The sequence below is a fragment of the Gossypium arboreum genome, chromosome 8 (assembly GCF_025698485.1).
Source record: "Gossypium arboreum isolate Shixiya-1 chromosome 8, ASM2569848v2, whole genome shotgun sequence".
Classification (NCBI taxonomy): Eukaryota; Viridiplantae; Streptophyta; class Magnoliopsida; order Malvales; family Malvaceae; genus Gossypium; species Gossypium arboreum.
In genome coordinates this window covers 70,698,152-70,716,556 of record NC_069077.1, presented here as the reverse complement: position 1 = coordinate 70,716,556, position 18,405 = coordinate 70,698,152, and the positions used below count along the sequence as shown (strand labels likewise).

Sequence of the window (18,405 nt, the reverse complement as noted above, 5' to 3'; positions counted from 1 at the left end):
TAATATAAAAATATATTATATATAATATATATTATTTATTTCGATTAATTACCTAATTTCAATTGAATTAATAGATAATCAAAATTTTAAAAATTATTAACAAATTTCCGATGAATTAAATTGACCACCAACTAATCAATCAAGTATATCGATTCGGTCGATTAATTCAATTTTCACTTTTAACTATAAACATAAGGGCATGTAATATTGTGACGGGCATTTACATGATCAAATTCGAATTCTAGAAGGCACCAACTCCATGTACATAAACAACACTGATTCTGTCATTCAAACTCATCCATTGCTTGTTCAAAACCATCTGTAATGAATTGAGAATTAAAATGTAATCTAAAACAATGAAGTAATTAAATTATTATAAGCTAACATAAATATAAATAAATACCTTTGAAATAGTGTCAGTCATACACTGTTAATGTGTAATTGATATATTGAAAATAAATATCTATTAAAATTTACTTATAGAATGACGAAGAGAGAAACAAATACTAAGTGGTAAGTTTATAGAATTCCCTACTAATTAAATATATATCCCTAATTTAAGAAAAGTAAGTGACATTTTATTAAGCCCATTATTAACATTTATATTGCAACATTGTAAATTTTAATTTAATTAAAAATTTTAAATTTAATGGACTCATGTATTATCACAATTAAGTAATTTAATTTTTTAAAAAATCACAAAATAAGCATACCCTAACGGGTTCATCTGTTTGGTGTTTTCTTTTTTTTTTCATTCTTATTCTCCTGCTCTTGCGTTTCCAACCAGAAAAAGAAGAAGAAGAATCTATATCTCAAGCATCAATCAAAGTAAAATTTTGAGGAATTGAATCTACAATTGGTTTTCTTTTCTTATTCCAGGCTAGTGTTGATAACCCATTTCCAATTGCTTTCAAAAGTTCCATTGTTCTTTTTTAGTCTTATTATGTATTCTTTTATGTGAATCTTAAGTGGATTAGATATATGTTTTTAATATTTTGTGTCCAATGTTGAAATTGAAAGTAAAGAAAGTTAAGAGATAATGAGATTACCTTCTTGTTATGTTATCTTTTGTCTTGATTTACTTGCTCAACGTTTCCAACTAATTTTTATCTCAAACCACTGTTCAAATCTTGTCCTAATGTGGGTTCTTGAGGTTGTAGGAAGATTCGTGGCAAACCACCCAAGTTTCAAGTTTCTCTATCCTTATTTTTTTTTAACCTCTTATCCTACATTTAATCTCCTTTTACTTATCAGTTTTGAAGTTTCAAAGTTAAGAAAGATTTCATTTAATATTTAGATGAGAAAGCAGGTAGTAGCCTGGAAAAATCACCAAAATGTTCTTTTTTTAACTTATGAACCCCATGCTCATGTCAAAATAAGCATTAGATACTGGTTTCCAGCAAAAATACTTCCAAGGCAAATGAAAATTTAAAGCAACGTAGCCTACAGTGCAATTGATCTCCTTAATAAATAACAGTTCTATTTACTTCAGTTTTCATCAATGAAAAATTTTGGAGAATTGGAAAAACAATAATTTTAAAACACACACATAGCAGAGAAAAATGTGAGATGGCAGTGAAGTATGGAACTCGGCTATGCTCTATTTTTGGTTCCGTGAGGATTTTGACGTGTTTAATGACATGAATGACCTTGGTCAGCTAATATGAAAGTAGCATGTTGGGCATGTTTTTTGGTAAAATAAAAAGGTGGTCTTGTTTAACTAATAAGCATTAAGTTAATGAAGGTGAGATTTGCATGTTTCTGTAAGAGAGAAGAGTTGGTCCATGGTGTTCTTTAGTTTAAATTTTCAGACTGTTCTTGCCTCTATGATGTTGCCTTTTTCTTTATCATTTGTAATAAGGTTTGACCTTTCAGCTGAGAGACAAAAGAGTTCATGAATGAATGGCCTCAGGTGTTAAGCTGAATCATAATTAATTTTTTCCCTATAGCATGTGCAGAGTTCATCAATGGCATGTAAAAGAAAACATGCTGCCACCCCTTGTACACGGAAAAAGCCTCCACCATCAGCTCCTGTACAGAATACTAGGACTCCAATGTAAAATTTTAGTTTGTGTTTCGAACTCCGGAAGATGAAGAACGTTACTACCAAAAGTTCTGTCACCAAGAAGTCAGGGCTGGAAGGGTAAGGTAATTGACTTTGACTGCTTGCAATGTATTAATTTTCCATATATCTCAATATTTGTGGAATTTGGGTGGATGGAATTTTGAGATTGAGTATCGTTCATGAGAACTTAAAGCATTTTATAGTAATGCCTCTTGTGTTGAATTGAATAGCCATGGTAATGAGTTTTATGTTGGTAGATTTAAGACTTATGTGACGGGTAAAGAAATTTTGGTAACCAGACAATTTTCTAGCCAATGCCTCAGGGGTAGTTAAGGAAGGAGAAATCAATACTCAGCTCAAATACCCTTGGTCTTGCTCGGGAATTTTGCCGATGAAACCTTAATGCAAACCCCTTCCTCTACCGCTCTTTTGACTATTCATGACCGGTTACCACATCTAATCATTACACACAATATAAAACCTTTTGGAATAAGATATTCTACTAGAAGAAAATAAGATTATTGGTGGATTTCCAAGATAAAAGATAAGCGAAAACCAAACTTGAGTAACTTTATATTTGAGGATAAGCATGAGTGCAGCTGTGTATTTGTTATGGTTATGAGTAAACTTCTTACCAGTTTTGGTATAAATACATCAAGTGATTCGACTGTTTCTCTTGTTCGAAGGATGGAAATTGAGAGATGCTCATTACATCAAATGGGTTACGAGGAAACTACTGAATTTAATTGGGTAAAGAAAGTAACGACGGTAGATAAAGGAGGGGAACCACAAATGGAAGTAGAAGAACCCGAGAATCTAGTTCAGATGCAATCTTTTTGTGAATCCTTTAGTACTCAAGGTGCGTAAAAGTCGATTTTAGAAAAATTATAGATGGATTGCGAATTAGGTTGAAATTCATGGAACAACGATAAGGGACAATTTTAGAAAAATTAGATGGCTTGACTTCTAGGATTGAAGGCATGGAACAACGACATGAGACGCATCTTCGGGATTTATTTCCTCATTGCCTCCATAACGATGTTTAGTGAGTAAATGTTACCAACATGTTTCTTTTTCTTTTTCTTTAAAAAGTTTGACTATTTATTATTTTGTAAAAACGTTTAAATGTTACAAAAAGTTGTGTTGTAGTTGTACATGGACTCTCCATGGTTTGGTTCATTACTCTTGATAGTTGAATCTTATTTATCTATGATTTTCTCATGAGTTCACAATTGGGAGCTGAGTTTGTTGATCCGACCTTTATTTGACAAAGTCATTTTGATATAACAAATACTATGCTTTGAATAAAAATCACTTTAAACAACACTTGATAGAAATTTGTACTTCAAATCATATTTAAAAGACAAAATTTTAAATTTATAATTAGAAAATTTTCAAGGCCAAGTTAATTAAAAACAATACTTCAAATGTTTGACATTTTCAAACAAGTTAAAAATGCTCCATGTGTGATCCAAAATTGACCCTAGACGGGATGTGGTTTGGGACCATTGAAAACCGAGGCATAAAAATAATTTAAAATTTATTTTGATGCCTATGATATGTGTTAAATTGTGTGTGACATTTTGATGATTTGATTTAGTGTTATAAAGGTGAATTTCACTAGAAAGGACTTGTGTGAAAAAATTTAGAAATGTGCTAGGCAATTGTAAGGTGGCCTATTAATACATGTGGGAAAATAGTTGTCCTTGCATGTCAAATAACCCACTCCCTAAGGTGAGTGGCCGCCATGACAAGGTTATGGGCAAGGGAACATGTTTCCAACATGTTTTGCTAATGGTTGATGTTAGAATTGTTATTATATTGGTGTTGTAGGAAGAGAAACAAAAAAAAGTGTGTGTGTGTGGTTACCCTCCCCATTTCCGTATTGAACAAGGAAAACAAAAAAACAAAAAGAAAATTTTGCTCATTCTATTCTCCATTGCCGTGACTTGAAGGAGGAAGAAGAAGGGATTTCTTTTGTGCATGATTCGGCTTGGTTGATGCTTAGGAAGAGGTAAGCACTTTGAAATCCTTGGAAATTTAGATATAAACTAGGTGATTAGTTCAAGTTCTATTCATCCCATGGATTAAATTTGGGTGTTTGGAGGCTTGGTATTTGGCCAAGTAGTTGAAGCTCTTGGTACATATACTTTTAAATGGAGGTTGAAATTTGGTTGTTCATGGGGAGGGGTGCGAATGTGGCCAATGAAAGGCCTTGATGAACTATATATGTGGCTTGGGTTTATGATATTCGGTTAAGGGATATTGTGCTAGCAAGGTTGGTTTAATATATACATGTAAGTTACTTTGTATTTGATGTTTAGAAAAAAATAGTGAAAGGCAAAGTTAATGATGTTGGATAAATTTTTAGTAGAGTTGTGCTTAGGCATTCGGTCATTGATGAGCATTGTTGTAACCTAGTTGTAGTTGCAACTCCTAATCTTGAGATGGAATTTGTACACGTCACGTTAAGTAAATGGTTAGGGCGAATGGGACTATGTGTTTGAAAGAATAAAATCGATACTATAATTGCTAGTATAAGTATTTGGCCATTCAATCAAGGGTATAGGTGATGTTAGACCAATTTTAGCACATTCGCTATATAAGTATACCCAATTATGATATTGCCTTTGATTGTATGAAATCAACTAAAATGGGTGGTTAGTAAGGATGGTTATCTAATATACGAATATGTATACGTGTAAGTACGATTGGATTATTGATAGAATAGTAAATTGCATAAGGCTATTGGCGAATAGCCAAGAACATAAGGTAGCAAGATAAAATTTTACCATGTCGTTCGCATGTTATATTATCATTAGAATGTGGATACCAACATATGTACCCAAGCGATTGAATGAGTTGATTTATTTGTTTAAGCTCAAGATCCTAAAGGAGAGGCGTCCAACAAAGGGAAATCGAAGGTCAACGAGTAGCCGACTTGGAATTATTTGCCCAACACTAGGTAAGTCATTAAGCACATATGTTTGATATTGCTTAAATGATTGGAAAATCTATGAAATTGTGTTTAATGGAATGCTATATATGTATAAATGAAATTGTATATGTATGGAGTGAGGATAATTGTTGAATGTAAAAGAAATAGTGGAATGTGTAGAAAGTTTGCTTCCGGCACTGTGTGTGCGGGCAATACGTGTGTATGGTGACGAGATTGGCACTAAGTGTGCGTGCTGGAAATATAAGGCACTAAGTGTGCATGCTGGAAAAATATGACACTATGTGTGCAAGCTGAAAAATACTGACCGGGTGTGCGAGCTCGGAAGGTATGGCACTTGTGTGTGCGGGCTTAAATTGCGTGGCACTAAGTGTGCGAAATCGAGTATTAAGCACGTGTGTGCGTACTCTATATATATGGAGGTTGTGTCTCCATCGAGTTGAGTATGGACAGCGGATCGGGTAAGTACCTCGAGCTCATGACGAATAGAGAATACGTTCATGCTTGGGGTTGAATTTGGTAAGCCTTAAATCTATGTGATGATTGAAATTGTATGGTTGTGCTGGAAAATGAGTTAATGTGTAAAAATGTTTGATTATCTTGTTGTGTAGAATATGAAATGTGGATGTATGACTTGGTATGCGAGATTGGACCGAAGGTCCGAGGTATTATGGTATAGATTCGATATGGATGAGTACCTAGCCTCGTTTGTTGTACATGTTGTAGTAACTTTATCGTGGATTGATGAATGCTTATGACTTACGAGTTGTAAACTCACTCGGTGTTTTCTTGTCACCCATTTTAGGTCTCTCGGACTCGTATTGTTTGCGTGATCGGGACCGTCGCTGAAGTCATCACAACGGCTGAAATCTTGTGGTATTGTTTTTGTTGTTGAAGAACATTTGGCATGTATAGGCTATTATATTTTGTCGAATTGTGGGTTGTAAACTTTAAGCCATGTGAAAATGGCCTATGTGGTCGCCGAGTGGGATGCTAGAACCTATAGCCACGAGTCTTAGAAACTCTAATTTTGATAAAGGCGGCCATAATTTGTTTCATGTATGATGGATGATTAAGGCCAAGGAAAATTCATGAAATTGGCATAGTCTACTGCAGTAACTGTTGCGGACAGCAGCAGTGAGATGAGATTGAAAAATCACTAAAAATAGTAGAAGTAGAATTAAATAGTGAGTAAATTATGGAACTGAACCTTGATGAATCTATTTTTATATGGACGAAACGAAACGACCATATGAGCAGTATACTGAGAAATATTAAAGTTCTCGTGAGACAGGGCCAGAACGGTTTCTGGGTCCCTGTCGCGACTTTGAAAATTTACCATAAATTATCCAGAAAGAATTAGGAGTCATGCCTTATATGTACAGATTTCATTTTGAGTCTAGTTTCATTAGAAACAAACGGCACCAGTATTAAAGCCCTGTACAGAGAGATATCCAAGTTGTAACGCGCGAAGGTCAGAGCAGTCAATCCCTGTAACATGGGTGACTTTAACTAATAAACTGTACCAATTGGCCCAACCAAAATTCTAAAAATAAATCCATGGATGGGTATATGAGTCTAAATTCAGGAAAATTTACGAAACCAGTTTCGAGTTTTGAAACTCGAGATATGATTTTAAGGCGACAGTGATGCAGTTTGCCAGCTAGGCTGGAAATGTGAAAAATAGTCTGTGACACATGAGAGTTGGTCTTAGAACCCTCGTGTCCGACTCCGTGACGGTATCGGGATGGGATGTTACATTTATTGGTATCAGAGCTATGGTTTAGTCGGTTCTAGGACTACCATAGCGCGTGTGAGTCTAGCTATACATGCCAAATTGTTAGTGCTTTGAATAATGTGATGACTTGACGGTTGAAATTTTTGTTTTGATTAGCAATGGAACCCGGATAGAGACCCTTGGCGGATGACTTTGAAAGCGTGGCGGCTGCTCCCACGCAAGGGACACCGCCTGTTGAGCCTCGGTCATCCGCGAATAATCAAAATGAAGGGGCGAAACAAGCCTTCTTCACCATGATGAATGAGTGGGTCGCGCAATATGCGAACCAACCCTACTGTCCAACCATTCCGAATTTAAATACTCCACCCCAAGAGCTCGTAATGCCTTCGATTCGATTCTCGAGGCTGAGTAAACCACCAGTAGACCTGATTAGGAAGCGCCAATGAGGAGTTCAAGGCCATAGTTACCGATGATGCCGAAAAGGCCGAGTTCGCTCGATAACACCATTCGAGTGTTAGATGAACTCATGCACACCGATGAATGTCTTAAGTGTGCTATATCCTTGTTATGAGACTCAGCTTACTATTGGTGGAGGACTTTAATTTCCATAGTCCCAAACGAACGAGTTACTTGGGATTTCTTTCAATCAAAATTTCGAAAGAAATACATTAGTCAACGGTTCATCGATCAGAAGCGTAAGGAATTCTTGGAACTCAAGCAAGGCCATATGACAAGATCTCGAATCTGAACATGAGTTCGTAAGACTCAGTCGGTATGCCCGGAGTGTGTGGCTGATGAGGTTGCTATGTGCAAAAGATTTGAAGAAGGATTGAATGAAGAGTTAAAGTTACTAGTGGGAATTTTGGAGATAAAGGAGTTCGTGACACTAGTCGAACGAGCTGCAAGGCGGAAGAACTTGGAAAGGAAAAGAAGAAGGCTGAATTTGAACCAAGAGATTACCGTAAAAGATCAACGAGTAAAGCTCCGTTCTCGGTAAAGAGGTTCGTGGAGGACACCGAGAAGTCGAGGGCGATCGCGGAATTTCCATTAGAGCCCGACCATCGACGGACTCCGAGCTACTTCGGTAGCTAGTGTGGGCAATAATCGTCAAGAGAGACCAATGCCCCCAATGTGGAAGACGACACCTAGGTGAATGTTGGGGTAAGTCTGTTAACCTGACTGTTACGGATGTGGTTCAAGGACCACTTCATTAGAGATTGCACGAGCTAGATGAGAAGAATAAGATGCAAGGTGCAAGATCTAGTGGGCGACGGCTAGAGGTAGACCCCGAGGATTTCGGAGGTAGGGGTGGTAATCGGAGAGGAGCCACCGATACGGCTGTTCGGTCCGAGACCGTGCTCTGCTAGAGCATATGCCATCCGCACGACGAGAGGAGGTATCCTCCCCGACGTTATCACTTGGTACTTTTACTCTCTTTGATACTAGTGTGATTGCATTGATTGACCCCTCTACTCATTCATAGGTATGTGAAACTTTAGCATCGAAGAAGACTCTACTGTTGAGTCTCTTCGAGTTCGTAATCGAGTGTCAAACCCTTTGGGTCAATACGTATTGTTGATAAAGTGTGCAAGAGATGCCCCTAATAATTCGAGAATCTGCTTTTCCTACCGATCCGATGCTTCTACCATTTGATGAATTCGATGTTATTCTTGGTATGGATTGGTGACCGTACATGATGCGATGGTGGACGCAAAAGGAAAACCATTGTTTTGAGGAGTGCAAATAATGAGGTAGTCCGAGTCGAGTCTCTCGATTTAAAAGGAGTGCCGCCGATAATATCTTCTATGACCGCTCGGAGATATGTGAAAAGGGGTGTGAAACATACCTTGCGTATGTGTTGGAAAGTAAAGAGACGGAAAAAAACTCGAATCGGTATCGATTGGTTTGTGAGTATTCGAGATGTTTTTCGGAGGAGTTACCGGATTGCCACCGGTTCGAGAAGTGGAATTCGGCATCGAAGTTGTACCGGGCACTACGCCGATCTCAATAGCTCCGTATCGTATGGCATTAACGGAGTTAAAGGAATTGAAGGTTCAATTGCAAGAATTGACGGATAGAGGTTTCGCTCGACCGAGTTTTTCTCCATAGGGCGCACCAGTATTGTTTGTGAAAAAGAAGGACGGAAGCATGAGGTTGTGCATCGACTACCGTCAACTCAATAAAGTGACGATAAAGAATAAATATCCGCTTGCCACGAATTGACGATTTGTTTGATCAATTAAAGGGAGCCTCGGTGTTTTCAAAGATAGATTTGAGGTCGGGATACTATCAGTTGAGGGTCCGAGAATCGGACATACCCAAAACCGCTTTTAGAACAAGGTACGGTCACTACGAATTCTTGGTGATGCCGTTTGGGCTCACTAATGCCCTACGGTGTTTATGGATTTAATGAATAGAATTTTCAGCCATACTTGGATCGGTTCGTAATTGTATTTATCGATGACATTTTGGTCTATTCGAGAGATGAAATCAACATGTTTGAACACCTAAGGCTAGTGTTGCAAATCTTACGAGATAAGCGCTTATACGCAAAGTTCAAGAATGTGAATTTTGGTTGAAAGAGGTTAGCTTTTGGGGCACGTGGTGTCCGTGATCGGTGTCGTGGTGGACCCAACAAAATTTCTACCATAGTCAATTGGAAACCTCCAAGGAATGTTACCGGGTAGGAGCTTTGGGGCTTGCTTACTTACCGACGGTTTGTAAAAGGATTCTCGATGACGACCACACCCATGACAAAACCGCTTCGTAAAGATGTCAAATTTGAATGGACGGAAAAGTGTCGAAAAGTTTCACCAATTGAAAACCCATTTGACGAAAGCTCCACTTCTAGTACAAATTAACGGCAAAGAGTTTGTCATCTATAGTGATGCCTCCCTACTTGGGTTAGGTTGCGTATTGATGCAAGAAGGTCGAGTTGTGGCCTATGCGTCGAGACAATTAAAGCCACATGAGAAAAATTATCCAACCCATGATCTCGAATTGGTCGCCATCGATTCGCTTTAAAGATATGGCGACATTACTTATTTGGTGAGAAGTGCCATGTGTATTCGGATCACAAAAGTCTCAAATATTTGATGACTCGTAGAGACTTAAATCTGCGACAAAGACGATGGCTCGAGTTGTTAAAAGATTATGAACTCGTCATTGATTATCACCCGGAAAGGCTAATGTGGTTGCGGATGCCTTAAGCCTGAAATCACCGCTTGTTTTATCTGACGATGAATGTACACTTGTCTATTCTACCCGACAATGTGTTAGTAGCCAATTAAAGGCCAAACCATTGTTGGCTCATCAAATTCGGGAAGCTCGAAAAGTTGATGAGGAGTTGCTTGCAAAACGGGTGAGTGTGTTCGAACAAGGAATCGAGTTTCAAATTGATGATGACGATTGTTTGAGGTTCGAAGTCGTCTGTGTTCCAAAGAATTGAACTTATTTCGATAATTCTAAATGAAGCCCATTGTAGTCGAATGTCAATCCACCCGGTAGTGCTAAAATGTACAATGACCAAACGCCAATTTTGGTGGCCCTGATGAAACGAGACATTTCAATTTGTTTCAAGGTGTCGATATGTCAACAAGTGAAAGCGGAACATCAAGTGCCATCGGGATTACTTGACCGATCATGATACCCGAATGGAAATGGGATCGAGTAACAATGGACTTTGTGTCCGGGTTACCATTGACTCGTAATAAGAAAGACTCGGTTTGGGTCATTGTTGATAGATGACCAAGTTCCGCTCATTTTATCCTCGTCCGCACGGATTTTTCGCTCGATAAGTTGGCGAAATTATACGTCTCCCAAATTGTTCGATTGCATGGGGTACCTATTTCTATCGTGGTCGGATAGAGACCCAAGATTTACGTCGCGGTTTTGGAAGAAATTGCAAGAGGCTTTGGGTACCAAACGCATTTTAGCACTTTTCACCCCAAACCGATGGTCAATCCGAACGGATAATTCAAATACTCGAGGATATGTTGAGATGTTGCATCCTTGAGTTTAGTGGTGCATGGGAACAGTATTTACCTTTGGTTGAATTCGCCACAACAATAGCTTTCAATCAAGTATCAAGATGGCGCCTTACGAGGCTTTATACGATCGTAAATGCCGTATCCCATTATTCGGACCTGAACTTAGTGAAGGAAAAATCTTGAGGTTGATTTGGTTAAGGATGCCGAGCAAAAGTTCGAGTAATTCGTGAAAGTTTGAAAGTCGCCGGATCGCCAAAAGTCGTATGCGGATTTGAAAAGAAAAGATATTGAATATCGTTTGGAGACAAGGTATTTCTCAAAGTCTCACCACGAAGAAAGTGCTTAGATTTGGCCGTAAGGGCAAATTGAGTCCGAGGTTCATCGGTCCATATGAGATATCCGAACGAGTCGGTCCATCAGTATCGTTTGATTTTGCCCCGAGCTCGAAAAGATTCACAATGTTTTCATGTCTCGATGCTTGACGATATAGGTCGATCCATCGCACGTAATTGCTCCATCTCGAGATTGAGATTCACCTAATTTGAGCTATGAAGAGGAACCGGTTCGCATTATGAGGCGTGAAGTAAAAGAGTTGCTAATAGGAAAATACCGTTAGTGAAGGTGTTGTGGCATAAACACGGAATGGAAGAAGCCACTTTGGAGCTTGAGGACTCTATGAAAGAGCGATACCGAGCCTATTTACCGGTAAGATTTTGGGGACGAAAATTTCTTAAGTGGGGAGAGTTGTGACAGCCAAAATTGACCCTAGACGGATGTGGTTTCGGGACCATAAAACCGAGGCATAAAAATAATTTAAAATTTATTTTGATGCCTATGATATGTGTTAAATTGTGTGTGACATTTTGATGATTTGATTTAGTGTTATAAAGGTGAATTTCACTAGAAAGGACTTGTGTGAAAAAAATTTAGAAATGTGCTAGGCAATTGTAAGGTGGCCTATTAATACATGTGGGAAAATAGTTGTCCTTGCATGTCAAATAACCCACTCCCTAAGGTGAGTGGCCGGCCATGACAAGGTTATGGGCAAGGGAACATGTTTCCAACATGTTTTGCTAATGGTTGATGTTAGAATTGTTATTATATTGGTGTTGTAGGAAGAGAAACAAAAAAAAAGTGTGTGTGTGTGGTTACCCCTCCCCATTGCCGTGTATTGAACAAGGAAAACAAAAAAAAAAAAAAGAAAATTTTTGCTCATTCTATTCTCCATTGCCGTGACTTGAAGGAGGAAGAAGAAGGGATTTCTTTTGTGCATGATTCGGCTTGGTTGATGCTTAGGAAGAGGTAAGCACTTTGAAATCCTTGGAAATTTAGATATAAACTAGGTGATTAGTTCAAGTTCTATTCATCCCATGGATTAAATTTGGGTGTTTGGAGGCTTGGTATTTGGCCAAGTAGTTGAAGCTCTTGGTACATATACTTTTAAATGGAGGTTGAAATTTGGTTGTTCATGGGGAGGGGTGCGAATGTGGCCAATGAAAGGCCTTGATGAACTATATATGTGGCTTGGGTTTATGATATTCGGTTAAGGGATATTGTGCTAGCAAGGTTGGTTTAATATATACATGTAAGTTACTTTGTATTTGATGTTTAGAAAAAAATAGTGAAAGGCAAAGTTAATGATGTTGGATAAATTTTTAGTAGAGTTGTGCTTAGGCATTCGGTCATTGATGAGCATTGTTGTAACCTAGTTGTAGTTGCAACTCCTAATCTTGAGATGGAATTTGTACACGACGTTAAGTAAATGGTTAGGGCGAATGGGACTATGTGTTTGAAAGAATAAAATCGATACTATAATTGCTAGTATAAGTATTTGGCCATTCAATCAAGGGTATAGGTGATGTTAGACCAATTTTAGCACATTCGCTATATAAGTATACCCAATTATGATATTGCCTTTGATTGTATGAAATCAACTAAAATGGGTGGTTAGTAAGGATGGTTATCTAATATACGAATATGTATACGTGTAAGTACGATTGGATTATTGATAGAATAGTAAATTGCATAAGGCTATTGGCCGAATAGCCAAGAACATAAGGTAGCAAGATAAAAATTTTACCATGTCGTTCCGCATGTTATATTATCATTAGAATGTGGATACCAACATATGTACCCAAGCGATTGAATGAGTTGATTTATTTGTTTAAGCTCAAGATCCTAAAGGAGAGGCGTCCAACAAAGGGAAATCGAAGGTCAACGAGTAGCCGACTTGGAATTATTTGCCCAACACTAGGTAAGTCATTAAGCACATATGTTTGATATTGCTTAAATGATTGGAAAATCTATGAAATTGTGTTTAATGGAATGCTATATATGTATAAATGAAATTGTATATGTATGGAGTGAGGATAATTGTTGAATGTAAAAGAAATAGTGGAATGTGTAGAAAGTTTGCTTCCAAGACTGTAAAAGGGCAATACGTGTATGGTGACGAGATTGGCACTAAGTGTGCGTGCTGGAAATATAAGGCACTAAGTGTGCATGCTGGAAAAATATGACACTATGTGTGCAAGCTGAAAAATACAGACTTTGGGTGTGCGAGCTCGGAAGGTATGGCACTGTGTGTGGGGGCTTAAATGCGTGGCACTAAGTGTGCGAAATCGAGTATTAAGCACCGTGTGTGCGTACTTCTATATATATGGAGGTTGTGTCTCCATCGAGTTGAGTATGGACAGCGGATCGGGTAAGTACCTCGAGCTCATGACGAATAGAGAATACGTTCATGCTTGGGGTTGAATTTGGTAAGCCTTAAATCTATGTGATGATTGAAATTGTATGGTTGTGCTGGAAAATGAGTTAATGTGTAAAATGTTTCGATTATCTTGTTGTGTAGAATATGAAATGTGGATGTATGACTTGGTGCGAGATTGGACCGAAAGGTCCGAGGTATTATGGTATAGATTCGATATGGATGAGTACCTAGCCTCGTTTGTTGTACATGTTGTAGTAACTTTATCAGTGGATTGATGAATGCTTATGACTTACTGAGTTGTAAACTCACTCGGTGTTTTTCTTGTCACCCATTTTAGGTCTCTCGGACTCGTATTGTTTGCGTGATCGGGACCGTCGCTGAAGTCATCACAACGGCTGAAATCTTGTGGTATTGTTTTGTTGTTGAAGAACATTTGGCATGTATAGGCTATTATATTTTGTCGAATTGTGGGTTGTAAACTTTAAGCCATGTGAAAATGGCCTATGTGGTCGTCGAGTGGGATGCTAGAACCTATAGCCACGAGTCTTAGAAACTCTAATTTTGATAAAGCGGCCATAATTTGTTTCATGTATGATGGATGATTAAGGCCAAGGAAAATTCATGAAATTGGCATAGTCTACTGCAGTAACTGTTGCGGACAGCAGCAGTGAGATGAGATTGAAAATCACTAAAAATAGTAGAAGTAGAATTAAATAGTGAGTAAATTATGGAACTGAACCTTGATGAATCTATTTTATATGGACGAAACGAAACGACCATATGAGCAGTATACTGAGAAATATTAAAGTTCTCGTGAGACAGGGCCAGAACGGTTTCTGGGTCCCCTGTCGCGACTTTGAAAATTTACCATAAATTATCCAGAAAGAATTAGGAGTCATGCCTTATATGTACAGATTTCATTTTGAGTCTAGTTTCATTAGAAACAAACGGCACCAGTATTAAAGCCCTGTACAGAGAGATATCCAAGTTGTAACGCGCGAAGGTCAGAGCAGTCAATCCCTGTAACATGGGTGACTTTAACTAATAAACTGTACCAATTGGCCCAACCAAAAATTCTAAAAATAAATCCATGGATGGGTATATGAGTCTAAATTCAGGGAAAATTTACGAAACCAGTTTCCGAGTTTTGAAACTCGAGATATGATTTTTAAGGCGACAGTGATGCAGTTTGCCAGCTAGGCTGGAAATGTGAAAAATAGTCTGTGTGACACATGAGAGTTGGTCTTAGAACCCCTCGTGTCCGACTCCGGCGACGGTATCGGGGATGGGATGTTACATTTTATTGGTATCAGAGCTATGGTTTAGTCGGTTCTAGGACTACCATAGCGCGTGTGAGTCTAGCTATACATGCCAAATTGTTAGTGCTGAATAATGTGATGACTTCTGACGGTTGAAATTTTTGTTTTGATTAGCAATGGAACCCGGGATAGAGAGACCCTTGGCGGATGACTTTGAAAGCGTAGCGGCTGCTCCCACGCAAGGGACACCGCCTGTTGAGCCTCAGTCATCCGCGAATAATCAAAATGAAGGGGCGAAACAAGCCTTCTTCACCATGATGAATGAGTGGGTCGCGCAATATGCCCGAACCAACCCGGCTGTCCAACCATTCCCGAATTTAAATACTCCACCCCAAGAGCTCGTAATGCCTTCAGTTACTGATTCTGTGAGGCTGAGTAAACCACCTGTAGACCTGATTAGGAAGCGCGGGGCTGAGGAGTTCAAGGCCATAGTTACTGATGATGCCGAAAAGGCCGAGTTCTGGCTCGATAACACCATTCGAGTGTTAGATGAACTGTCATGCACACCCGATGAATGTCTTAAGTGTGCTATATCCTTGTTACGAGACTCAGCTTACTATTGGTGGAGGACTTTAATTTCCATAGTCCCAAACGAACGAGTTACTTGGGATTTCTTTCAATCAAAATTTCGAAAGAAATACATTAGTCAACGGTTCATCGATCAGAAGCGTAAGGAATTCTTGGAACTCAAGCAAGGCCATATGACAAGATGTCTGAATCTGAACATGAGTTCGTAAGACTCGATCAGATGCCCGGAGTGTGTGGCTGATGAGGTTGCTATGTGCAAAAGATTTGAAGAAGGATTGAATGAAGAGTTAAAGTTACTAGTGGGAATTTTGGAGATAAAGGAGTTCGTGACACTAGTCGAACGAGCCTGCAAGGCGGAAGAACTTGGAAAGGAAAAGAAGAAGGCTGAATTTGAACCAAGAGATTACCGTAAAAGATCAACGAGTAAAGCTCCGTTCTCGGCTGTAAAGAGGTTCAGGGAGGACACCAGTAAGTCGAGGGCGACTGCGGGAATTTCCATTAGAGCCCGACCATCGACGGACTCCCGAGCTACTTCGGTAGCTAGTGTGGGCAATAATCGTCAAGAGAGACCTGAATGCCCCCAATGTGGAAGACGACACCTAGGTGAATGTTGGGGTAAGTCTGTAACCTGGCTCACATTGGATGTGGTTCAAGGACCACTTCATTAGAGATTGCACGGAGCTAGATGAGAAGAATAAGATGCAAGGTGCAAGATCTAGTGGGCGACGGCTAGAGGTAGACCCCGAGGATTTCAGGAGGTAGGGGTGGTAATCGAGAGGAGCCAGCGACACGGTACTGTTCGGTCCGAGACCCGTGCTCTGCTAGAGCATATGCCATCCAGCGCACGAGAGGAGGTATCCTCCCCGACGTTATCACCGGTACTTTTACTCTCTTTGATACTAGTGTGATTGCATTGATTGACCCGGCTCTACTCATTCATAGGTATGTGAAACTTTAGCATCCAAGAAGACTCTACTGTTGAGTCTCATCGAGTTCGTAATTCAGTGTCAAACCCTTTGGGTCAATACGTACTCGTTGATAAAGTGTGCAAGAGATGCCCCTAATAATTCGAGAATCTGTTTTCCGGCCGATCCGATGCTTCTACCATTTGATGAATTGATGTTATTCTTGATATGGATTGGTGATCGTACATGATGCAAGGTGGATCGCAAAAGGAAAACCATTGTTTTGAGGAGTGCAAATAATGAGGTAGTCCGAATCGAGTCTCATGATTTAAAAGGAGTGCCAACGATAATATCTTCTATGACCGCCGGAGATATGTGAAAAAGGGTGTGAAACATACCTTGCGTATGTGTTGGAAAGTAAAGAGACGGAAAAGAAACTCGAATCGGTATCGTTGGTTTGTGAGTATTCGGATGTTTTTCCGGAGGAGTTACTGGATTGCCACCGGTTCGAGAAGTGGAATTGAGCATCGGTTGTACCGCACTACGCCGATCTCAATAGCTCCGTGTCGTATGGCATTAACGGAGTTAAAGGAATTGAAGGTTCAATTGCAAGAATTGACGGATAGAGGTTTCGCCGACCGAAGTTTTCTCCATAGGGCGCACCAAGATTGTTTGTGAAAAGAAGGACGGAAGCATGAGGTTGTGCATCGACTACCGTCAACTCAATAAAGTGACGATAAAGAATAAATATCCGTTGCCACGAATTGACGATTTGTTTGATCAATTAAAGGAGCCTCGGTGTTTTTAAAGATAGATTTGAGGTCGGGATACTATCGGTTGAGGGTCCAGAATCGGACATACCAAAACCGCTTTTAGAACAAGGTACGGTCACTACGAATTCTTGGTGATGCCGTTTGGGCTCACTAATGCCCTATGGTGTTTATGGATTTAATGAATAGAATTTTCAGGCCATACTTGGATCGGTTCGTAATTGTATTTATCGATGACATTTTGGTCTATTCGAGATGAAATCGAACATCTTGAACACCTAAGGCTAGTGTTGCAAATCTTACGAGATAAGCGATTATACGCAAAGTTCAAGAATGTGAATTTTGGTTGAAAGAGGTTAGCTTTTGGGGCACGTGGTGTCCGTGACGGTGTCGGTGGACCCGAACAAAATTTCGCCATAGTCAATTGGAAACCTCCAAGGAATGTTACCGGTTAGGAGCTTTTGGGGCTTGCTTACTACCGACGGTTTGTAAAAGGATTCTCGATGACACCACACCCATGACAAAACCGCTTGAGAAAGATGTCAAATTTGAATGGACGGAAAAGTGTCGAAAAGTTTCACCAATTGAAAACCCATTTGACGTAAAGCTCCACTTCTAGTACACCGAATCGGCAAAGAGTTTGTCATCTATAGTGATGCCTCCCTACTTGGGTTAGGTTGCGATTGATGCAAGAAGGTCGAGTTGTGGCCTATGCGTCGAGACAATTAAAGCCACATGAGAAAAATTATCCAACCCATGATCTCGAATTGGTCGCCATCGTATTCGCCTTTAAAGATATGGCGACATTACTTATTTGGTGAGAAGTGCCATGTGTATTCGGATCACAAAAGTCTCAAATATTTGATGACTCGAGAGACTTAAATCTGCGACAAAGACGATGGCTCGAGTTGTTAAAAGATTATGAACTCGTCATTGATTATCACCCGGAAAGGCTAATGTGGTTGCGGATGCCTTAAGTCGAAATCACTTTATTTGCTTTACTGACGATGAATGTACACTTGTCTATTCTACCCGACAATGTGTTAGTAGCGAATTAAAGGCCAAACCATTGTTGGCTCATCAAATTCGGGAAGCTCGAAAAGTTGATGAGGAGTTGCTTGCAAAACGGGTGAGTGTGTTCGAACAAGGAATCGAGTTTCAAATTGATGATGACGATTGTTTGAGGTTCGAAGTCGTCATGTGTTCCAAAGAATTGAACTTATTTCGATAATTCTAAATGAAGCCCATTGTAGTCGAATGTCAATCCACCCGGGTAGTGCTAAAATGTACAATGACCAAACGCCAATTTTGGTGGCCTTGTATGAAACGAGACATTTCGAATTTGTTTCAAGGTGTCTGATATGTCAACAAGTGAAAGCGGAACATCAAGTGCCATCGGGATTACTTCACCGATCATGATAC

At 39.4% G+C, this 18,405-nt stretch overlaps 1 long non-coding RNA gene across 1 annotated transcript; it reads left to right on the top strand.

The window, feature by feature from the left end:
* Positions 1-1,175: 1,175 nt before the first annotated feature.
* On the top strand, positions 1,176-6,013 carry LOC108475780 (uncharacterized). Its single transcript, XR_008286810.1, has 3 exons — positions 1,176-2,148; positions 4,946-5,030; positions 5,827-6,013. It is a non-coding gene; the product is annotated as an uncharacterized LOC108475780 (long non-coding RNA).
* The last annotated feature ends 12,392 nt before the right edge of the window (positions 6,014-18,405 follow it).